Source organism: Aotus nancymaae, unplaced genomic scaffold, assembly GCF_030222135.1.
Source record: "Aotus nancymaae isolate 86718 unplaced genomic scaffold, 86718_ANA_hifiasm-v0.15.2.pri h1tg000032l_0, whole genome shotgun sequence".
Lineage (NCBI taxonomy): Eukaryota > Metazoa > Chordata > Mammalia > Primates > Aotidae > Aotus > Aotus nancymaae.
Genome location: NW_026988445.1, coordinates 28,244,720 through 28,269,372, shown reverse-complemented (window position 1 = coordinate 28,269,372; position 24,653 = coordinate 28,244,720). Strand labels below are relative to the sequence as shown.

At 48.2% G+C, this 24,653-nt stretch overlaps 1 long non-coding RNA gene across 1 annotated transcript; it reads left to right on the top strand.

Moving 5' to 3' along the window:
• Positions 1 to 211: 211 nt before the first annotated feature.
• LOC110567448 (uncharacterized) lies at positions 212 to 18,483 on the top strand. Its single transcript, XR_010345119.1, has 3 exons — positions 212 to 300; positions 1,661 to 1,697; positions 18,281 to 18,483. It is a non-coding gene; the product is annotated as an uncharacterized LOC110567448 (long non-coding RNA).
• Positions 18,484 to 24,653: the final 6,170 nt, after the last annotated feature.

Below are 24,653 nucleotides of genomic sequence, written 5' to 3'. Positions count from 1 at the left end.
AAGGCTGAGATAGACCAGCCCCTGAGAAAGACAAGGTTCAGATTTGAGAGACAGACAAAAAAGCATAGCAGGTAATAAAGAAGCTACGCATGCGTCCTGACAGCTGATGAATGTAATCTGCTAGACAATGTGCCTTTTGAGAAGAGAAATTAAAAGAGCCTCACCACCCTCAATGACGTGTCTCTTTGGGTTTGGCTGGTAAAAGCAATAAGCTTATGTGAATTGAAAGGCAGGCAGGAAAGAGGAGGTTTCGGCTGAAGGAGCAGCAGTCCATAAAGAACTGGCAGGAGGGAAGAGCAGGTAACACGTGCGGGTCTAGAAATAGCACACTTGGGTTAGAGAGGAGAGTGTGAAGTTGAATGTGGGATGGGAGGTGGGAATCTAACCTCAATTACTCAGTTGAGCTAGATGATAAAAGCCCCAAGGACTCAAGGTAAAGGGCTATGTTCTCCAGCAAAAGTGGGGATTTACCACATATCTTCCAGGAGGAGAAGGATGTACTTAGAACTGCAATTAGAAAAAGATAACAGCAACGGTGGTGCACAGATGATTGAGGAAAGATGAGAACAGGCAGAGAGCCTGGTCAGGGGACTTGGCAGGGACGGAGGAGTTGGGAACCCATGACATGATAAGGAGAAGGTTGGGTCTGTGGTCGTGGAGACTGGGTGATGGAGGAAGCGGGGAGAGGCACAGAGAGAAAGAGGATTCAGAGACGGGCTTTTGCGCCGCAGTGACTGGGAAGCAGAGGTGTTGGTGAGTGAGGTAGAGGGAACATTTTGGCATGTGGTGTTTGAAGATGCTGGAAGCAATTGAAAGTTGGCAGAGTCTGGATATGACTTCATCTGAATTGCATTTCAGATATTAACTCACCAACCGTTCAGACTTTGTTTCTTTGTTACCTACTAACATTTCTCAAAGAGAGTATGTCCAGGCCCTGATTTCTCAGACCTGGGGTCATCCAGGCAGGGTTTAGCCTGGTTCTGATACACCCGTATGTTTGCCTCCAAAGATTCTGAGTGGAGACTGTAACATCTTTGGACTTCAGGCTACTGTAGGAATTAGTAAAATCTGTATTTTACTCTTTCTACCACCACCCTCCCCCAATCTTACCCTTCCAATTAAACACACACACACACACACACACACACACACACACACACACAGAATTGAGTTTCTATTATTCAAAGCTCAGTGCTAGCAATGGTGAAGGACAGATACAGAGGTAAATAAGATACCATGCTGTCTTCAAAAGCGCCTACAGTCTGGTGGGGACTTCAGTGGTTGGCTGGATTAAGCACTTTGCATGCACTGAACACTAAGCTAGGAGGCATTAGAGGCAGAATGACCTAGTGGTTAGGCAGGGACTGCAGTGCTCTGGAGCCAGATCAGCTGGACTCAGAGTTTCGCTCTCCTGCTTACTGGCAGTGAACATTTCAATCAAATGTCCTGGGGCCTCAGGTTTCTTACCTATAAAATGGGAGTCATAATGATTACTTTGTAGGATTTTATGAAGATCAACTAAGTTGATAAATATAACCGACCACAATGTGTGCTAAGAGCATGTATGAGTTCTTATTTATGAGTTATTTATGAACTCAAACATGTTCCTAGTACGTAATAAGCACTCCATAAATGTTAGCTATTATTATCTTTGTTCCAGATCGCCATGGAATGAAAGAGCTGTGGTGGGGATCAAGGTAAGATCAGTGCTCACTCAGCAACATTGCAATACATCCTGCTACAGGGTGGAGTGAACTAAGGAAGGGTGCTATGAATCTCAATCTGACCCATAATCGCAAAACTGGAGATGATCTTTAAATGGCCGATAATTAAATAATCAGTAATGATTAGAGCTGCTAATACAATTTCCTAATTTAAGCTTATCCCACAAAGAACCATTTAACACTATTTGATTGTGATAATGAATTAGATTGGCCAGGTAGTCTTCTTTTTGATTTTGTGAACTATCCCTGGAGATGTGGCTTATTGAAAAATTCATTTCTAATTTCCTGTGGCTGAAACCAGCTTGCTATAATTAATAAATAAGCTGATGGATTGTTAGAGATGTCAAGTTACAGTCAAGCAACTGACGGCTCTGGATGAATTAACAAGAAGTATATATACACACAGTCACATGAGGTCAGCTGTGAGGCTGCAAGGATGGGCTCTGTGTTGCACAGAAATGAATTACAACACAGGGGCTGGCTGCTTGCTGTCCACCAAGCCAATGCGGTAAAGTCCAGGCAGGCTGGCCCTCCCTTGCGCTCCCCATAGCACTTTTCCATTTTTTTCTTGGAGATGCTTTTCAGTCGCTACCTTCAATTTGCCATCTGGTCGACCCCTAAGGACTAAGCTTGGATCAGGCTCCTGCTCAGGCTAGGTCAGTTAAGATGTTGCCTAGAGTGGCCCTAGAGCACATAATCCAAAGGGTTAAAATATCAGCGCTGGCCAACAATGAAAGCCAGAGTCAGACCGATAGAGTTGTATCAAGCACCAAGACAGAGAGACAAAAGGGAAACTACAATGAAAAATGAGAGGTAAATCCGAAGTCAAAAAGCTGTGAAGTGGCCCAAGAGAGCAAATGCGTGTATTCCAGGGAAAGCGGTCCTGACGTGCAGGAGGATTCCAGGCCCAGTCTCGCTGGGTACGAGCCTAGAGCTGGACAGGAGGGTAGCTACTTAGAGACGTGTCTTCTCTGCACTAAACAGTAAGCCTTTCAAAAGGCTTGACATACCTCTTGTCATTTTTGTGTCCCCCATAGGGTCTGAGCTATGGCAGACACTTAACAAATATTTGTTAAATGAATGAAGGAATGGTCAATATAGTTGAGAATGTTACTACGAGCAATAGTAAGACCTCAACCACTAATGACACCTGTCACTTGCTGAACCTTGACTAAGTGCCCCACATCATGCTAAGCACAAGACACATATATATATATTTTAATTTAATCCGCACAAAAACCTTCTAAGGTGGGTACTAGTCTCACCCATTTCATGAATGAGTACACTAAGGTTTAGAGAAGTCATCTCTTCCAAAATTGCATAAATAACAAGCTGCAGAAATAGCAAATCTGCAAACGGTCATCTCAGTCCATGAGCTTGACTACTCCATTGTGCCATTCTAGAAGCCCAGTCTTGTGTGAACCTGAATTAGATTCCCAAGGTTGTATAAGAGACTTCTGCATTCTCCTCTTCAACTTCCCACCCAAACTGAGCTCGCCACGCCCTGTGTACTCTTCAGTCACGTCTCCACCACAACACTCAATACCTTGCCAGATCATTGTCTGTTGAGATGAGCATCTTGACGGCAGGGGCTCCTGTTCACTTATGTTCTCCCATTGTGAGTAGCAAAATGCCTGGAATACCGTGAGTGCTGAAGGAAAGTCTGTGGGGCTGATTAATTATTGAACTCTGAATAAACAATGGTCATTTGGAGGACTATGTTCTCTGGAGACTTTTTTGATTTTGATCCATGGATTCCCTCAGGTAAGGCCTGAATGATCTGAGAGATAAGATAACAGCCTGTTTCAGCACCTCTCAGCAGCTGCTGTGGGGGCCGGATTTATTGCCCTCTTGAGTGAAATGTTGGCCTTCAATTTTGCTGAAGCTGTCAGGAGCAGTGATTTTAGGTGTGGGGCTGTTGATTGTCCCACAAGCTAACTTTTTAAGTCAAAAGGTGCTGAAATGGAGGTTGGTTATGAGGTGTTAGCAGGACCTCTGGGCCACCAAGGAGAGGGGGCTGGGGAAGCCGAGAGAAACACCCTGCTCCCAATTTTAAAATGAAATTAGTAAAATAAAGAAATAAAATAAAATAGTAAAATAAAGGAAGAAATTTGAAACGATAAAACATGTAAAGCGTCTCGTGAAAACAAGGAGGGGGGTAATAGTTAACAGAGCAGGCTTCAGAATTAAACAAACTGGTTTCAAATTCTGATTCCTCAGATTGCCTTTGTTATATAGGGCAAGTTCCTGACGGTGAGCCTTGGCTGTCTGAAAACCACTCCAATTCTATAGCAAAGGCTCAGTAAAAGGTCATTCTTAGTAACATAGTTACATTTTATTCATTGACTTAATGAATATTGATTCAGCACCCAGTCTATACCAGGCACTATGCTTTACTCATTGATATAGAATGGTGGGCAGGTCTGTACAGGGTCTGTGCCCTCGTAGAGCGTCATGGTGAATTGTAAAAATAGCCATAGGTTCAGTGGGTTCCCCTTCCATACCATCCCACTTTGACGCGAAACTCAGCCATGTGACTGGCTTTGAGCAATGGTTGATTAGCTGATACACCCAGGCAGAGGTTTGGGTAATGCTTGTACTCTGTCCTGCCTGGCCACTCATAGAACTCCCTGCTGCCACCACTATATGAAGAAGCCCAGGGTAGCCTGCTGGATGGTGAGAGACACATGGCCTAATTGCCAGTGTCTCACTGGCCAACAGCTACCACCTTCTAAAGCGTGAGTGAGGCCATCCTAGGGTCATTGCTGCCACAAGACCCACCAGTTGACCAGAGACACTTTAGAGAACTCAGCAGAAATCAGCTGACTGGGCTTAGACCAGAAAAGCTACCCAGTCAGCTCATAGAATTGTGAGCTACATACATGGTGGTGGTTTTATAAAATTTAGTTTTGGGTAGTTTCTTACGCAGCCGTAGCTAACTGATACAAGTGTATGGCCTACCACAGGGACCAATACACTTTTTCTGTAAGGGACCAGGTAGTAAATATTTCTGCTTTGCAGGCCATAAGATCTTTGTTGAAACTACTCAGTTCTGCAGTTACAGCTCGAAAGGAGCCATAGCCAATACAGAAATGAGCCGTTGCAGCTGGGTTTGGCCTCATGGCTGTTGTTTGCCAACCCCTGCTCTAGCACAAGAAACAGACATTACTCAAATAATCACAGAAAGAAATGTGTGCGTGTAAACTGCAATCTCATCTGAGCAGCCAAGGCTCCTCAGGCTGTTAGAAAGCATGATCAGAGAACCTGCCCCAGGCTGATAATTCATTTAAGGTGTCTTGGTTAGATTTCCCCAGAAGCAGACCCCGAGATAAGGATTTGAGGATGAGCAGGCTAATCTCAGGAGCAAGTTAGGAAGGTGGAGAAGTGAGACAAAGAAGAACACCCATATTGGGAGAGTTAGCGAGCAGGTTACCTGCAGGCAAGGGCGGCTTAGTCCCCCGGGGCCTCCAGGAGCCAGGCTAGGTCACCTCGGGGGTGCGAGGAGCCTGGGTTATATATTCTCCAACTCCCAGCCATTGTTGTTGGAGGCTGATCCTGGAGGTGTCAACTCTCTGCCATTCTGTTCTGCCCCCACGCACTCCTGCAGCCAGAGAAAGCACTCAGGCAGAGAGGAGCAGCTTGCAGTAAGAAGCTGAACTGGGAGTGAGGCGTGCCAAGGAGATGTGGGTGGGCAGCAGCATCTGCCGCAGAAGGCTTCCCTGTGGGAGGGAGGTCTGAGCTGTGCTCAGATGTAGGATGTACAGGTGAGAGGAGCTGCGGCTGAAGGGTAGATGTGGAGGAGGTCGCCTAGGAGGGAAGATGCGTAGAGGAACGAATAGAAGTCTGGAACTAAGCATTTGGGAAAATCCACGGGTAACACAGGCTGAGCCTGGAAGGAGGTTATACCCACCCCAAGGCCGTAGTAACAAAGTGCCGCAAACTCCATGACAGAAAACAACAGAAATTTATTCTCTCACATTTCTGGAGGCCAGAAGTCAGCAATCAAGGTGCTGGCAGGGATCTACTTCCTCTGATGGCTCTAGGGGAGGATCCTTCCTGGCCTCACTCTAGCTTCTGGTGGTTCCCAGCAATCTTTGGCATTCCATGTTTTGTGGACACATCACTGCAATCTCTGCCTCTTCACCACATGGCTGTCTGCCCTCTGTGTGTGTCTGTGTCCAAATTTTCCTCTTCTTATAAAGACACCAGTCATCAGATGAGGGCCCACCCTGATCCAACAGGACCTCCATTTAACTTCATTACCTCTGCAAAGATCCTGTTTCCAAAGAAGGTCACATTAACAGGTGCTGGGAGTTAGGATGTGAACTTAGCTTTCAGAGGGGATCTAATTCACCCCGTAACAGAGACTGAGAAGGAGCAGCCACAGACGGGAGGAAAGTCAGGAGAGCTGCTATACCGGATGCCCCCAGGAAAGCAGCACTTCAAGGAGGGAGCGAGCATCGTGACTAAGATGAAGAGGCCAGGCACAGCGGCTCACGCCTGTAATCCCAGCACTTTGGGACGGCCGAGGTGGGAAGATTGGTTGAGTCCAGGAGTTCGAGACCAGCCTGGGCAGCATAGTGAAGACTCCATCTCTACAAAAAATAAAAAATTTAGCCAAGCATGGCCACACACACCTGTAGTCCCAGCTACTCAGGAGGCTGAGCTGGGAGGATTGCTTGAGCCCAGGAACTCAAGGCTGCAGTGAGTCAGGATCACACCACTGCACTCTAGCCTGTGTAACAGAGTAAGACCCTGTCTCAAAACAAACTAATAATGGCCAGGAGCAGTGGTTCATGCCTGTAATCCCAGCACTTTGGGAGGCCGAGGTGGGTGGATCATGAGGTCAGAGTTCAAAACCAGCCTGACCAACATGGTAAACCTATCTCTACTAAAAATACAAAAATTAGCCAGGCTTGGTGGTGCATGCCTGTAATCACAGCTACTTGGGAGGCTGAGGCAGGAGAATCACTTGAACCTGAGAGGCAGAGGTTGCGGTGAGCGGAGATCATGCGTGCCACTGCACTCCAGCCTGGTGACAGAGTGAGACTCCATCTCAAAACTAAAAAAAAAATAGATAAGATGAAGACAGGAAAGTGTTCACTGGATTTACAAACAGTGAGTTTTCAACTCCATTAAGAAGCTGGGCAGTGAAAGGGAGAAATTGAGGCAAAGGTTTATGGTGTTGAGGGAGGATGTTTTTAAGATGGTGGAGATTGAGTATATCCGTGGAAAGGATCCAGTTTTGAGGGGGATGTTGAATACAGAGGCAGCAAGGATGGTGCAGGGTCCTGTGACACAATCAGACAGGAGAGGGTGGGTTCCCAGGACCAGGCTTCTCTGTAAGAAAAGGAAGCAGTTGTGGACAGATGTAGGCTCCGGAATCCTTCCCACTGTGCTTTACATCCCCGTCCTTCCTGCCAGATACTCCCCATTGCCAATCCTAGAATGAAAGCCACCTGGTAACAGCTACCAGCAGGGAGAGCTGTTGTTCCATATTTTCCTAGTATTTCCCTTTTGCGACCCTTTGCCAATGTTTATCAATAAATGTCTTTAGTGTCTACCCAGGGCTCTGCCTAAAAAGACCGTACTGAGAGGATGAAGCATAAGAATGCGGGGCTTTGGGGTTACATGCATTATCCTGTTCATCTTGAGAACATCCCCATAAGGAAGCCAAGACAGAATTATCTTCACTTTACACAAGAGGAAATGGAGACTCAAAGTAGTCAAGTGTTCTGGGTAAGATCACATAGATGTAAACCCACATTCTGAGATACTTTGTTGGGGCTTTTTCCGAAAGAAAGAAAGAAAGAGAGAGAGAGAAAGAAAGAGCTGTCTTTCTTAATTTGATGTTATGAATTGTTTAGAAGTTATGTCAGAACAGGAGTATTCTCGTTTCCTGGCTTTCTGGAATTTCCAGGAGGGTCATTTTTTTCAAGACTTGTAGAGTAACAAGGAATTTGTACGGCCTTGATGTCCTAGAAATAAGAAAGGGGTCTAGCGTCTTGGAAACTAGACTTGCCTTCCTCAGGAAGACCACACAACCAAAGTCGGATGAAGGCAGAGGAGCCAGATGAAATGGTACAGGAACTATTTCCCATCATCCGAGAGCGTTGTCTGTATCCAGCAAACATTTCCCAAGCTCCTATTTTGTGCCAGGAATCGTGCTCAGGACTGAGGGGTAAAAATGAGTCTGAGGAATAGGCAGACACACACACGTGTCCCATACCACGTGGTACAAGCTACCCTGGAGTCTAGGAACACACTTGTGTTTGGAGAATGATGATACTTGAAGGAACTTGGTGGAATATAGAGTCTGAGAAGAGAGGGGAAGGAGAGAGATAAGGCCAGGAACGCAATAATAACAGTGATAATGAAGAATATTTATGTGGCATTTATGGTCCACAAAGCACTTTTTCATTGTTTGTCATCTAATCTTCACAACAGCCCTCTGAGAAGTAAACAGAAACGCAGTTTCCCCCATGTGGGTATCTCTGGGAAATGAGCTCTCCCTAAGCAGCAATATATTCAAAATGCATCCAGTAAGAAATCTACCCATATTATACTACATATTCATTAGACTTGTCTTCCTGAATTGTATTTGACAGCTTTTGCCTAGTTTAGGGGTACTCTGATTTATCACGTTTAGCCCAAGCAGCGCTCCACAGACTGTCTCGTGCTGAAGGTTCCTAATATCACCAGCTAAACTCTGAATGCTGCTAAGTCTCAGTCCTGACTTCTCCACATTCTGCTTCCTCAACCAAATGCGTGTTATCTGCTAAGACACAGCTACAGTCCTTCCTGTTCTTTTGTCAACCAATCCCCGCCAACATGGACACCAAGAATTGATAGCCTCAACTGGAAAACTCATTTAGGCGAATTTCTAAGCGACTCTCCTAACAATGAACTTCCTTCTTAATGAAGTGATTTATACTCACCATTCATTCATCCATCCATTCATTCAATAAATTTATTGAATACCCACCGTATGCAAGACACACTGATAGACCTTGTGAAGGACTCAAAAATAGCAAGACGTGCTCAAGGTATTTGGAGTCTAATGGGAAAGATAAGATGAGCATGCAGATAACTCACGGGTAAGTCAAAGTGGTAAGTGAGGCCGGGTGCAGTCCCAGCACTTGGGGAGGCCGAGGCAGGAAGATCGCTTAAGCTAGGAGTTTGCAACCAGCCCTGCCGACATAGTGAAACCTCATTACTACAAAAACAAAACAAAACAAAACAGATGTTAGCCAGGTGTGGTGGCGCACATGTGCAGTTCCAGCTACTCCAGAGGCCGATATGGGGGGATCACTTCCACCCAGGAGTTCAAGGCTGCAGTGAGCTATGATTACACCACTGCACTGCAGTCTGGGTGACACAGCGAGACCCTGTCTTAAAAAAGAAAAGTGATAGATGAGGAAAGGGAGTTAGGTTCATACATCCCTTTGTTTCTTCAGCAATCATTTTGTAAGCACCAATTATGGGAAGGGAACTATGCCAGGTTCTGTCTCATATGCTGCCTTATTGAATCCTCAGGCTGTGGAGATAGAGACTCTTAGGTCCGTTCTCTAGATGGGGAAACTAAGGCTCCCCTTTCTTCCTTCCAATGGGAGGAACTTCAGGGAGGAAGTTTTTTGTTTGTTCTTTCTTTGTTTTATTTTGTTTGTTGTTCAAGTTTGAAGTTTGGGAAGAATGTTCATATTTAAATGGAGGAAGACTTAAAGCGAATGCAGCTTGACCTTCAGGCTTCCTAGCTTACAAGGTCCATTTCCACACCCCAGGAAGGGCCACAGAGCTGCATTCACATCTCCGTGTATTTCTGTACGATTTGCCGAAGTGATATATTCTAGCATTCCTTTTCTTAAAGAGACTGTCCCAAATTGTATACACTTCGGGTCCCACAAAATCTGGATATGCCTTTGCATTTAAAGATGAAATGAAACACGAGCAGAAGAAGGGGAACGCGCTGAGCAGATGCAGAGGGAGACGGGGGAAAGGGCGACACATGTGGGCAGGAATGCGTGTGGCCCCAACGCACAGGAGCAAGTCAAGGCTGGGAAGGACGAGGAGATGACGTTCCCAGCTCCAGGCCCAACCCCAGGCTCATCTGCATCTGCCCCTTCCTCGCCTCCTCTTGGCACCCGGGGTGGGAGCCCCTCCCCTACAACTGCCTCTATGGATCATTCCCTCTCCTTCCTGAATCTGGAGCTCCACCTGCTCCAGCTCCTCTGGCCCCTTCCTTGATCCCCCATTGAGAGAGAATCAGGGAGGGAGGGCATGGAGGGAGGGTGGGGCGGAATGGGAGCCGGAACCTCTTTTGAGGATTGCTGCTCCCCAAACTCAGTCCTCTATTTTCCCTCCATTATTCATGGCTGACGTTCTTGACAGACACGGTCTTCACTTCCTGCTTCCACGTTCTCACCTTGCACAACTTGTCAACCCAATCTAGATCCTCCCCACACCAGCACCAACTCCTGGGACACTGCCCTTGTCAAGCCTCCTGACTCAGGACAACCAAGAAGTGCTCATCTGTCCTGACTTGACTTGGTGTCCTGCCTTGGGCTACCCACTTCCCTGGGTTTTCCTCCTACCTCTGTGGCTCTTCCTTCTCAGTCTCTTTTGAAGGGTTTCCTTCAATGCTGGTGTCCCTTTGGCTTTTGTCTCAACCTCTCTGTTTCTGTCAGTCTCAATCAGTATGTCTCCTGGTGTGTCTCGCCTTAGTATGAGCAAACCTGAGCTCACTCTCTCATGCTTCCCTGCCCTCAACCAGACCTGAGACCTGCTTGTCCTATGCTCTCATCCTGGAAAACAGCACCACCACCTGCACGCGTACCCAAGCCAGAGACCTGTGACATGGGCTTGTCACCTCCTTCTCCCTCGTCCTTTACATCAAATAATGCCAAGACCTGTTCCCTCAGCACCTCACTATCTCTCGGTCTCTGTCAACTGTTTTGTTTTTTTTTTTTTGTGACAGAGTCTCACTCTGTCGCCCAGGCTGGAGTGCAGTGGTGCTCTCAGCTCACTGCAACGTCTGCCTCTTGGGTTCATGTGATTCTCCTGCCTCAGCCTCCCAAGTAGCTGGGGCTACAGGTGCGTGCCACCACACCCGGCTAATTGTTTGTTTGGTTTTTTTGGTTTTTTTTGTATTTTTTTAGTAGAACAGGGTTTCACTGTGTTAGCCAGGATGATCTCGGTCTCCTGACCTCGTGATCCACCTGCCTCGGCCTCTTAAAGTGCTGGGATTACAGGCGTGAGTCACTTCCCCCGGCCACCTCTGTCAACTCTTTACATCACAGTCCGCAGTGCCACAATCACCCTTTGCCTGAACTCTGGAAGGGGCTTTGTAACCACTTCCCTGCCTCCCTTCTGCCTCTCTCCAAACTGCAGACAGATGATCTTTCTAAAATGCAAATCTATTCATAGGGCTCTCCTGTTTAAACCCCTCTGTGGCCTCCCTCTGCTGAGGATTAAGCCTGAACTCCCAGACAGGTTTTTCCAGCCTGCTGTAATGGAGCCCCACTCCCTCCTGTCTTCACCTTCCCTCTCACCGGTGATGGCTGGATCGAACTGCTCACACTCCCCTACCCCGGGCCTTGCACCTGCTCCATTTGCCTCCCCATCCCACACCTACTCCATCTTTTCCTGGTTCCCTCCTATGCCTTCTTTGGGTGACTTCAAGCAACTTTAGATATGTCACCTTTTCCAGGAAGTCTTCCCTGACCTTACAGGGGCTCCAGCTGGACACGTCCGTGGCACCCCGGTGTGACCCCCACTACCCGCTGAGGTCATTGAGAGAAGGCACCGGGACTTTGTTGGCCAGCACTGTGTGCACGCAGGATCCCAGTGCCTGGCACGTGGGGGCTTTCAGGGAATACGTGTTGAATAAACAGTGAGTGAAAGATGGGATGGAACTAGATCACCCTGTGCTTGCCTGCCAGGCTGGGGGGTTTGTGTTTCATTCTGTAAGTAAAATGGAGCTACTACAGAATTTGGAACAAGGGAGTGAGTGGACCTCACCCATGCTTTTGAAAGTTTGCTCTGGTTTCTAGAAGAACCATGTAGGAGACCCTGGTAATGGTCCGTGCAGGCGGTAATGAGGTGGTGCACTAGACACAGGCAGACAGGGGAGAAGTGACGCAGAAATCACATTGATGGATCCCATCCACTGATTAGATTTGGGGTCAGGGGAAGTGGGGGCACGCGCAGAGCAGGGGAAATGGTTGTAGATGGCTCTGGAATTCAAATCCGGAATGGCGCAGGCATGGTGGCTCATGCCTGTAATCCCAGCACTTTGGGAGGCTGAGGAGGGAGGATCACCTGAGATCATGATTTCAAGACCAGACCGGCCAATCCTATCTCTACTAAAAATACAAAAATTAGCTGGGCATGGTGGCATACACCTGTAATCCCAGCTGCTTGGGAAGCCGAGGCAGGAGAGCCGCTGGAACCCAGGAGGTGGCAGTTGCATTGAGCTGAGATCGTACTGCTGAACTCTAGCCTGGGCGACAAGAGGGAGACTGTCTCAAAATAATTAAATTAAATTAAATTAATAAATCCAGAATGGCCAGGATGTGATTATTCCCCTACTGTCAAACAACAGAGGGACGACCCTTGCATCATTTACACTCAGAGACTTTCCAGAACCCCGTCAGTTTCTGCCTGGAGTTTCCCTGAGATCTGTACTCTCTGTTTTCTGAAGTTTGAGGAACCAAGACTTCATTCTTCTGCCATAAACCCTTACATGGAGAGCAAATATTTGCAGAGCATGGAGTAATGATTCTTGTTTTTATGGTTATTTATTCAAACAGAACTTGAATTATAAAATTAACAGTGGCATGCCCTGGTTTCTCGTCACATGCACAGAGCATAATAACTCCAACACGCCCCTCCCCGCCAGGACTTTAAACAAGATCCACGCAGAAGGTTGTGGGTTTGGCTTTTTATTTTCAGTCTTCGAAACTCCCTTCTCACCCTGCCTTGGTGGAGCTGTCTCTGCACACCTGTCCCAGGGCAGCTGCACGGGCAGTCACGGTGAGGGACGTCATGCCACACTTGCCTAGGCAAAGCAATCGCTGTGCCAGCCAGAGACAGGACCACAAATCAGGAGGCCTGGCAGGCTCTCCACCGGGTGGAATTGGCAAGAAACTCACATCTCTGCCGCTTCCCACCAAAGGCAAACTTCAGGGCACAAGGTTAATGGGAACATGACTTGCCGTCATCCGGCAGAGCCTCACCGGGGTTCCCGTGCTCAGCAGTTTCACCGAGCTCAGTATTTCTGAAGCACTTATCTCTGCTGGACAAGCAGTTACCGCTGAAAGCAGGAAGAATCAAGTGGGACTGTTTTCTCTAGGTGAAGTGGGACTTGCCTGTGGGTGCTGCGCTCTCACGTAGTAGATGAGGACACACAAGTGAGGGTGTGGAGCTGGAGGTCAGACCTCCTGGAATCAAAGCCCAGCTCGGCCACTTACTAGTGCTGTGATGACCACTTAACCTCGCTACAGCTTGGTTTCCTCATCCGTGAAATGGGTATGATAAAAACAACTATTCCCAGAGTTCTTACGAACATTTGATGAAATAATCCACATAAAGAACTGAGCATTTAGCATACTGTAACCCTTAGCTAGTGTGAGTCCTCACCTGCAGACCCCTTTGGCAGAATAAATAATAATTCCAATGGCCATCTGTTCCCATGCTGTTTTCAGGGTTTTCCATCCCATGGGCTGTGGCTGCTGCTTTCTCTGCATTCAAGAGATTTTTTTCTCACTTGACAAAAGCTGCCAGCCAGGCACCATGGCTCATACCTGTAATCCCAGCACTTTGGGAGGCCAAGGTGGGCGGATCACTTGAGGTCAGGAGTTCAAGACCAGCCTGGCCAACATGGTGGTCTTCTTTAGTAGAGAAACCCCCATCTCTACTAAAAATACAAAAATTAGCCAGGCATGGTGATGCATGCCTGTAATCCCAGCTACTCTGGAGGCTAAGGCAGGAGAATCGCTTGAACCTGAGGCCTGGAGTTTGCAGTGAGCCGAGATCGCATCACTATACTCTAGCCTGGACAACAGAGCAAGACCCCATCTCAAAAAAAAAGAAGGAAAGAAAAGAAAAGAGCTTCCAAAATATACTTGCCCCCAGAAACACTTAAACAGCTTCTTTTTCTTTTCTTGTTCTTTTTTCTCATTTGTTTTATGGTGGTAAGGTACAAATAATATAAAACTTATTAGTAGTAACATTTAATACATTCATGGTGTTGTGCAATCATCACCACTCTCCAGTTCCAGAACGTTCCTTCTACCTTGAAAGGAAACGCTGTACCCATTTACAGTCACTCTGCATCTCCCATCATCCACCCCATACCCTGGCAACTGCAAATATGCTTTCTGTACCTGTGGATTTACCCATTATGGATATTTCATATAAATGAAATGCTTCCTGTATTCTTAAGACAAAATCTTTTTCTCTTCCACGTGGAAGTAGTAAGCTCCGCAGTCAACAGTAGACCTCGGGAGTCAGGCCCACTCTGCAGTCAACAGTAGACCTCAGGAGTCAGGCCCACAGTCAACAATAGACCTCAGGAGTCAGGCCCACTCTGCAGTCAACAGTAGACCTCGGGAGTCAGGCCCACAGTCAATAGTAGACCTCGGGAGTCAGGCCCACTCTGCAGTCAACAGTAGACCTCGGGAGTCAGGCCCACAGTCAACAGTGGACCTCGGGAGTCAGGTCCACAGTCAACAGTAGACCTCAGGAGTCAGGCCCACTCTGCAGTCAACAGTAGACCTCGGGAGTCAGGCCCACAGTCAACAGTGGACCTCGGGAGTCAGGCCCGCCAAGGTCTAAGCCCCAGCTCTGCCACTACGGACTGGAGACAGCAGGTGAATCATCTCACATTTCTGCAACTTGCCTTTCTTCTCTAGAAAACAAGGATGATAATCACAAGATCCTCACCTTTGGGTTATGTGAGGAATAAATGAGCTGACACTTGTCCAGAGTGCTGTCAGTGATTATTAGTATTATTTTCAATTACACCACACAAGTAATGCAAGCTCATTGAAAAAGATATGGTAAACACAGAAATGCATACATAAGAAAATCAGGCTGGGCGCGGTGGCTCACACCTGTAATCCCAGCACTTTGAGAGGCTGAGGTGGGTGGATTGGTTGGGGCCAGGAGTCCAAGACCAGCCTGGCCAACATGATGAAACCCTGTCTCTACAAAATACAAAAATCAGCTGGACGGGGTAGCGCCCACCTGTAATCCCAGCTACTGGAGGGAGCTGAGGCAGGAGAATCACTTGAACCCGGGAGGTGGAGGTTGCAGAGAGCCGAGATCACGCCACCACACTCCAGCCTGGGTGACGGAGTGAGACTGTCTCAAAAAAAAAAAAAGAAAAAGAAAAGAAAATGACTCCCATCCCCCTACTGTGCTGTGGGTCGCAGGTCTGGGACCATGGCTCACCCTAGGGCTAGTCAGCCGCAGCTGCAGCAGGAGCAAGTGTTGAGACGTGTGGACGGAGCACAGGCTTTGGGGCTGGGCAGACCCGAGCCTTCCCCTCTGCCCTGTCACTCCATGGTGACCTTGGACAAGTCACTTAACTGCCCTGAGCCCTGTGTCTTTATCTGTCGCAGTGAATGGGAAATACCTCCTTCCTAAGGTGGATGTGAGAATTTAAGAGATGAATCCCAGCACTTTGGGAGGCGGAGGCATGAGAGTCGCTTGAGCCCAGGAGTTTGAGGCCAGCCTGGGCAACATACCAAGACTCCCATCTCTACAAAAAAAAAAAATATTTTTTTAATTAGCCAACCATGGTGGTGCACGCCTGTAGTCCCAATTAGTTGGGAGGCTGAGGTGGGAGGATTGCTTGAGGCCAGGACGTCAAGGCCGCAGTGAGTTGTGTTCATGCCACTGTCCTCCAGCCTGGGAGACAGAGTGAGACCCTGCCATAAAGAAATACATGAATAAATAAGATGCTTACTGGCAAATGCATGACACATAGGGTCTCCACAGCCGCAGGCCGGAGTGGGCCCCGGAGAAGGCAGCACGTGGGAAGAGCCATTCAGGTGGCAAGTACTCCTCCCAAGTGTCTGTGCAGAAGCGAGGGAGAAGGCGGGGGCCTTGTGGGGCAGGCAGGATTTCCCACGATGCCAGGAAGGACTTCGCAGGCAGGGAGAAGGAGCTGAGTACGGCAGGGCTGTGGGCTGTTTCATTTCCCTCCCTAACCTTCACACTCGGTCGCTCCCATCCCACTAGCTCATTCACTCTTCTCCACGTCCCCGTGTTCACAGCAAAGCAGCCTGTGGGTGGTGCAGAAGATGGAGAAGTCGTGAGGATAATAGCAACAATAGCAATAGTAATAGCTGGCATTTTTATGGAGGGTTGCTGTGTGCCAGGCACCAAGCCAAGCCCTTTCTCACTTCCTCCTCAACTCCAAGGGTGTGGGGAGGGGGGCCGAGGGAGCTTCTGCTATAATAGCCTGGCCGTGAGGCCGGGAGGCAGCACAGGGGCTGCTCACGTGCTGGCGTGAAGGCACGCCTGGCTCCTACTGGCCCCGGGCTCTCCCAGCCACGCCGCCTTGGAATCTGGGGGACTTCACGCTTCTGGGAAAGGAACAACAAAGAAGGCATACACAGAGTTTTTGTTCAATTCAGAAAGACTCCAGAGAGTAATAGGCCAGCTTCCCTCCGGTATTGGAAGCTACTCTATGAAACTCAAACGCATAGGCCAAAGCTGCATGCTTTTTTCAGAAGGCCAAAGCAAGGCCACCTCAGCTCAGAGTATGCCAAGCTTCAATTAAATGTAAACGGATCCCTTAATGCACAGAAGAGACGAAACAGGGCTTAGGCTGCTTGCTGCATTGAGTCCACATGGCACCGGGGAAGTCTGACTCCTGCCAAAGGGCACGTAGAGATTGGCTGCAGGTGCCTCGGAACATGTAAATGATTGGGAATAATGGGGCTGCGGTAGGTTCCATCAAATGAGTGAGTAGGATTGTTCCTAGCACGTCTGTGAGTCCCAGATGACTTGCTCCTTTGCTGTGCTGAGTAACGATAGATGGCAGGAGAGCAGGGCAAAACCAACTCTCATCTCCCCACCACTAGCTGTGCGACCTTAGGCCAGGCACTTAACCTCTCTGGGTCTCAATTTCCATGCTTTCATTTATGTATCTTTTTAAGAAGGAGTCTCACTCCGTCGCCAGGCTGAAGTGCAGTGGTGCAATCTCAGCTCACTGCAACCTCCGCCTCCCAAGTTCAAGCAATTCTCCTGCCTCAGCCTCCCGAGTAGCTGGCACTACAGGCATGCGCCACCACGTCCAGCTAATTTTTGTATTTTTAGTAGAGACGGGGTTTCACCATGTTGGCCAGGATGATCTCGATCTCTCAACCTCGTAATCTGCCCGCCTCAGTCTCCCAAAGTGCTGAGCTGATTTACTTCCATGATTTCAGGAACACACCAGGGTAAATCAGCTGAGCCACTGTGCCCAGCCAATGTCCATGCTTTTATAAGGAGAGAGTTGGCTGACAGAAACTCAATTCACTTCTGGCTCTAAAATCCCTCTTTACTCCTTCTCACATGAACTTTTGGAATCAGCAACGGAAGCCAGAGAAGCCATGACTGCATGCTGGTCCAGATTGAACAACACCCACCCCAGCAAGCAAAGCCTTGTGTGCAACACACCAGGGTGTTCCTGAAATCATGGAGGTAAATCAGCTGCTTGAAAACTATATCATAAAAGGTCTACAATCACTCAAAACTGATGAGTCAAGAACTGAATTCTTTTGAAAAAGGACAAATATTTGGTAATGCCCCCCGTTTCCTTTCATCTGGTTGTTGTTGTTGTTGTTGAGATGGAGTCTCCCTCTGTCGTCCAAGCTGGAGTGCAGTGGCTTGATCTCAGCTTAACTGCAACCTCTGTCTCCCAGGTTCTAGCTATTCTCCTGCCTCGGCCTCCCTAGTAGCTGGGATTACACGCACGTGCCACCATGCCTAGCTAATTTTATATTTTTAATAGAGACGGGGTTTTACCACGTTAGCTAGGCTGGTCTTGAACTCCTGACCTCAGGTGATCCGCCTGCCTCAGCCTCCCAAAGTGCTGCACCTGGTCCCTTTCAACTGTTTTTTAACTTGATTTTTCACAGGTGGCTTTATTAGGCTTCAGAGTCAGCAGATCTGGGTTGGAACCCCAGTTCCTGGAAAAATTATTCTCTGAACTTGAGTTTCCTCATCTGTAAAGTGAAACTTCGTTAGGGAAGCTGGCAGGAACTGAGGTCGAATGAAGCGGAGTACATTAAACGCGAGGTGTCTGTCTCGTGTCAGCTTTTTTGCATAATTCTCAAAGCAAAACACATGTTCACGTGTACCTGCCTTTTTCTCGCTGGTCTCTTTTAGGTCCTCCAGGATAGGGACAATTTGTATTCTTGGTAACCCCTATAGGACTTGGCACAGTAATTAGTAGAATAAATGAATTCACCCATGAACAAAATGACTCTTCTGTTTTTTCCCTCAGGTTCTGCCTTCCAGAGTTCACACCATCTCACATTTCATTGTTTCTCTTTTCCTCACAGCCAGCATCTCCTCCAGGTGATAGATTTAAATCAGACTCTGGTTGCCTTTTCTGCAAGTCTTAGAGATTGGCCCTTTGGGAAGAGGATTCCTGATATTTGCATCTTGTGTCAGAACACACGCATTTGCATAAGTGCCTCTACTGAGAACCTTGAGGCTCCAGAAAACCTGAAGGTAGAAAGTGCTCAGAAGAGGCCAGGCTCACACCTGTAATCCCAGCACTTTGGGAGGCTGAGGCAGGTGGATAACCTGAGGTTGGGAGTTCAAGACCAACCTGACCAACATGGAGAACCCTCGTCTCTACTAAAAATACAAAATTAGCCAGGTGTGGTGGCGCATGCCTGTAATCCCAGCTAACTCGGGAGGCTGAGGCAGGAGAATCGCTTGAACCCAGGAGGCTGAGGTTGCGGGTAGCCGCGATCACGCCATTGCACTCCAGCCTGGGCAACGAGCGAAACTCCATTTCAAAAAAAAAAAGTGCTCAGAAGAGCAAGGCAAGCCTCCCTGGAAGGGCAGGAAGTGGTAGGCACTTACACTTTGTGCCAGCCAACTCCTTAACGTCCCAGCCAACTTCCTGGGATGGACAGTCGCAGGAAACCACATGTTTTTATGCTCACGCTCTTAAAACATTGTTGTAAGTAAATCAAATTTGTGTCCTGCCTTCTCAGCTTACCAGACCAAGAGCAATGATTATGACTGGGAAGTGGCAAGAAACGGGGTGGAGAAAAATGTCACAAATGCAGGCAGAAGTGTGTCTGAAAGGTACGACAGGGGATCTGCTTTCTCAGGGATGCTCCAGCTTCTGTCCCACCTCCCGAGAACCTGCCTGTGTTTCCGTGTGCACACCTATCCCGGATGAGGCTGGAGAATCAAAGTCATGCTCCTCCCGGCTCTCTCTCCCTCTACCTGCGGGGATGTAAAAGCCAGAGAGTGAAGCCATGAAATCAGTGCATCCAGAAGACTCATGAGCTCAGAGAGGGCTGGTTGCCTGGTAGAATCAGTAAACTTCATGAGGTGAGAACCACATTTCCGTTCAGCTCTGTGTTCCCGGTGCGAGACAATGCCTCGCCCACTCTGAGTGTTTGTTGAGGGAGTGGATGCCTGGATGCAGGAATAAACCAGTGAACAAACACCCTGCAGCCCGCAGCCATCTCAGCAAGCACTTCAGGTCCCTTTCAAGGCACTTAGACTATACCCGTTTTGCAACTTGTGGCTTTCACAGCCTGGACTACTTAGGGGTAACAGGTGAGAAAATATTTGTTGAAGGTTCCAGGACAGTGGAGAGGGCCATTTATGGGCAGGTCCCAGGAGAAAAAAGGCTGCAGGTGGGGTAGAGCCAGCTGTGCAGGAAGCGGGTGCCGCTGAGCACCGGGGCAGCACTGCAGGAACGGACGTTGGTCAGGCAGGAGGGAGGAGGAGGAACCAGCGCATCTGCACCACCCACGTGGCCACCCTGAGCCCACTACGCCACCTAGGCTGTCATTTAATTCTTTCAAGAGCCCTGTGAAGTCAGTATTATTATCTCCATTTTATGGAGGAGAAAACTGAGGCTCAGAAAAAAATAAGAAACGCAACCAAGGTAAGGAAGCTGGAAAGTGAGCGTTGAGAATTCAACCCAGGTTTCGCCAATTTCAAAGCCAATGTTCTTTCCGTCGGCCAGCACTCCCTCCCAGGGAAAATTAACGTGAGGGATACATACCACAGTGATACACATCATCCAGTGATCCCCCTGCCTCTCCCCTGCAGCCACCCCAGCCCCAACAGTCCCCAAGTCCTGCTGACTTGTTTTTCTAAGTTTGCCTGGGACCCAAACCCTTCTTTCCATCCCTGGCTTGGCTGATGCCTCGTTCCTTCCTCCATCACCTGTCAGCTGGACCACGGCGGTCCTCTCCTGAAGGACCAGCCACCCTGCTTGCATCTCACATTGCACTTCCACAGCCATAGTGTTCTTTCTGGAGTGCAGATTGAAATGTCGTTCTCCTGCTCTGCGACGAGGCCCAGATCCCTAGGACCTGGCCTGGGTGACCAGCCCAACAGCGTCTCCCTCAATTGGATGTCGATCCTCCAAGAGGTATGTCCACGCCTGACAATCGGACCCTCTGAACATGACCTTATTTGGAAAAAGGGTCTCTGCAAATGACATTAAGTTAAAGATCTTGCGATGAGGAGATCATCCTGGATTACCCACGTGGGCCCTAACTCCAAGGACAAGTGTCCTTTAAGAGGCAGAAGAGAGGCCAGGAGCGGTGGCTATCAAGTGTAATCTCAGCACTTTGGGAGGCCGAGCTGAGCGGATCACTTGAGGTCAGGAGTTCTAGACCAGCCTGGCCAACATGTTGAAACGCTGTCTCTACCAAAACTACAAAAATTAGCCAGGTGTAGTGGCGTGCGCCTGTAATTCCAGCTCCTTGGGAGGTTGAAGCAGGAGAATTGCTTGAACTCGGGAGGCAGAGGCTGCAGTGAGCCGAGATTGCACCACTGTACTCCAGCCTGGGTGATAGAGTGAGACTCTGTCTCAAAAAAAAAAAAAGAGGCAGAAAGGCAGAAGAGAAGACACAGACAGAGAGTAGGAGACCACGTGAAGACAGAAGCAGAGTGATGCAGCTGCAAGGAACGCCTGGGGCCGCCAGGCACTGGAACTTCAAGGGAAAGGGAGGACTCTCACCTGGAGCCTCTGGAGGGAGCATGGCCCCACCAAATTCTTAATTTTGGACTTTTTGCTTCCAGAACAATGAGAGAATAAATGTCCATTGTTTGAAGCCACCCTGTTGGTGGTGATCTGTTTGGCAGGCCTGGGAAACTGACACACCCTTCTCACAGTGCTCTAGCCAGACCGACTGGACTGAGAAAGATCTGACAGGTTCCTCAGATCTGCCCTGAGGTTCTCCGTCTGGTCCTTCGCACATGCTGATCCCTCTGCCCAAAACACTTTTCCACTCCTTTACTTATAGGCTAACTCCTCTTCCCCCGCCACTTCCTCTGAAGAGTCTTCCCTGGCACACCAGTCAGGCTGGAGTCCACTTAGGGCGTGGTCCTACTTGTGGTACACTTCACTTTTAGAACATTCGTGACACTTTATGATGATTTTTGGTTTCATTGTTTCATTGGCGGGTAAGTTCTATGAGGGCAGGAACTGCTGTACCAGTATTTTCCCTCTACCTTATTCTGTTTCTACCTCTGGCAAGCCTCCCCCATTATGTGAGGAAAACCCATTTCCAGCCAGAATACAGGAGAGAACCCATGAAAACGGGGTGGGGAGTGCAAACAGAGAATGAAAGGACTTAGTGTCATCTTTAGCCGCGGTGGCCGGTCATCCCAGAGGCCAGAACCGCTCCTGGGCTTCCTGGTCATGTGAGTTAAAGTCTCTTCTTCTTTTTTCCTTTCTTTTCCCCTTTTTTTTTTTGAGATGGAGTCTCGCTGGAGTGCAATGGTGCCATCTCGGCTCACCACAACCTCCGCCTCCAGGGTTCAAGCAATTCTCCTGCCTCAGCCTCTTGAGTAGCTGAGACTACAGGCACATGCCACCACGCCCAGCTAATTTTTGTATTTTTAGTAGAGATGGGGATTCACCATGTTGGTCAGGCTGGTCTCGAACTCCTGACCTCGTGATCTTCTTACCTTGGCCTCCCAAAGTGCTGGGATTACAGGTGTGAGCCACCGCGCCCGGCCATAAAGTCTCTTCATTCTTCACACTAGTCTGAGTCTGTTTTCAGACACCTGTGACTGAAAGGATCCCAGCAGAGACGATGCTTCCGCTGCTTGAAAGGTACCAGCTCACACAACCCCATGGCCGTTCTAAGAGAGAGTTGCTGAATCCCTGTTAGTGAGGAGCTGGGGCTCAAGGTACCTTGCCATGTGCCCAAGCTCTCGCCATCGTGAAGTGGGCTGGCCGGATTCTGCACCCTACACATGGGACAGGCAGGCAGGAAGATCAGCAAAGGCCTGAAGGGAGGCAGCAGCCCAGTGTCAGGCCCCATGGTGCCTAAAATACCCCACTTTGTTTCCTACAAAGTCTGTGACACCCTGAATCAGTGTTTCTCCACACTGACCTTGAGGACCCAATTCTAATCAGGAGCTTCCTTCAATCTCTTACACATGTGCATTCTGATTATTTTGCATCTTTAGTGATGGGACTGTGAGTACCTAGCAAGTGATGAGCCACACATCCCGAGAGCCTGTGTTTAGCATTTATTTTATTTATGTATTTATTTTTCTGGAGATAGGGTCTTGCTCTGTTGCCCAGGCTGGAGTTCAGTGGCACCACCTCAGCTCACTGCAGCCTCAACATCCCAGGCTCAAGCGATCCTCCCACCTCAGCCTGCTGAGTAGCTGGGACTACAGGCGTACACCATCTCACCGGGCTAATTTTTGTTTTTTGTAGAGACGAGGTTTCACTATGTTACCCAGGTTGGTCTTGAACTCCTGGGCTCAAGCGATCCTCCCGCCTCAGCCTCCCAAAGTGCTGGGATTACAGGCACGAGCCACAGAGCCTAGCCTGTGTCTGCCATTTGAAACAAACCATGTGGGGCCTGCATGGTGGCATGCACTTGTAATCCCATCTACTAGGGAGGCTGAAGCAGGAGGATCACTTGAGCCCAGGAGTTCAAGGTCACAGCGAGCTATGATCACACCAGTGCATTCCAGCCTGGGTGACAGAGCAAGAGTCCATGTCTAGAAATACAAAACAAGTTTTTTTAAAAAGTTGTTTTGATAAATAAAAATGAAACAGTGATTCTCTGCTCTTGGCTTAGGAAATCGAGGTCTCTCAGGGTCTGGAAGGAGGGACCTTCTAAGGGACAGCTTCGTTTTCAGACAGTGGCACTGAAAGCATAGGAGAGGGGAAGTGAGACTTTGTCAGGATCAGGTGCTCAGGCGCAGAGGGCCTGGTTCCCAGGATGCTCTCACCTCCTTCACACTCGCCTCCCGGATCCTGGTGATGCTAGGTGGAAAACACACATTCCACACCTGCTGTGAACACAGAGCTCTTCAGTGAACAGAGTCTCCTTCCTCTGTCCCGAACAAGGAGAAACGGGAAATGTCCTCTTTGCTCATGGGTGCCATTGTCTGATCACCCTCTGTCCCACCCACAGGGCACCTGGATCAATATTAAATAGCTGAGGGGTCAGCTCAGCAATTGAGTCCCGTGGCTTCTGCAGCACGGACCAAGTACGGATTTCAGAAAGATGTGTGTGAACATGCTCTAAGACCAAGCTCATAAGGGAGGAGGATTAGATAAGCCAAGTCAAGTGCAAATTAATTAATATTTTACAGTACTTAAAAAAATGACATTATTTCACTTAAACATTTGGCTGTGGGTTAGAAGTGAACTCTGAAAACATCAAAAGGGAGAATATACTATTCTCACTTCCAAAGAAATAATATTTTCTCCTCATTTCCCTTTAATTTGCGTTGAGAAATGTAATGAGCCCCCATTGTCTCATCAGCTCAGCACCAGCCGCATTCCGGGGAACTGTCTCCCCTGCTCCCTTGCCCCCTGTACATATGCGGTGCCTTCAATATGGCACCATGGGAGACTGCCTTTTGCGACAAGGGCCTCGCTCTTGGCACTGACCATTGGTCAAGAGGTGGGCACCTGATCCAAACGGGCCAATCAGAGCCCTCCCCCAGGATTTGGGAACTGCAACTGACAAAAGAAGTCAGTCTCTCTCTGGGTGTCTGAAAATGAAGGCATGTAAATGCAGAAGCAGTTGGCAGCCCTGTTCCACCATGTGGACTGAGGAATAGAAAATGCCAATCAGCAGAAAGAGAATCAGAGGCAAGGAGAGGAGAGCAAATCCAGACAGCATTTGAGCTTCCAGTCCTAGCTGCTTGCAAGGCCTATCCATATTCCTCTTTTGGATTCCATTGAATCCAAGTAGCCTTATAATAAAATTCTTTTTTGGCTTAAACTCACTTAAGTTGGATTTCTCTTCCTTGCAACCAAAGAGTTTTAACTAATATGAGAACATAGTCCTATTTCAGTCTCGCTTACATGCTAATCTTAAATTCCTCAACCATTTTACTTTGTGACTTCGAAATGAAAAAAAAGTGAAAATATTTGAGTTAGACTCTTATGCAAATTAGACTGCAATCATTCTCTTGAACTGTTTCTTCCCAGAACACTGGTAGCGTTTTGCTCCATGCTGGAAGGGATTAAATACAAGCTAGAAATATTAAAAAAATGACTAGGTCGGTGGTGTGGCCGTCCATGGTGGATGGTGGCGTTTTTATGATTGTCACTAGGAATTAGATTTTCTCTCATTATAAAGTCCGTTTGCCATTGTAATATGTTCTCTTTTGATGATCTAGGGAAGTCAAATGATCTCTGATCTTTAGGCCTATCAGCAATCCCCCTGGACATTTCATATCCCATGA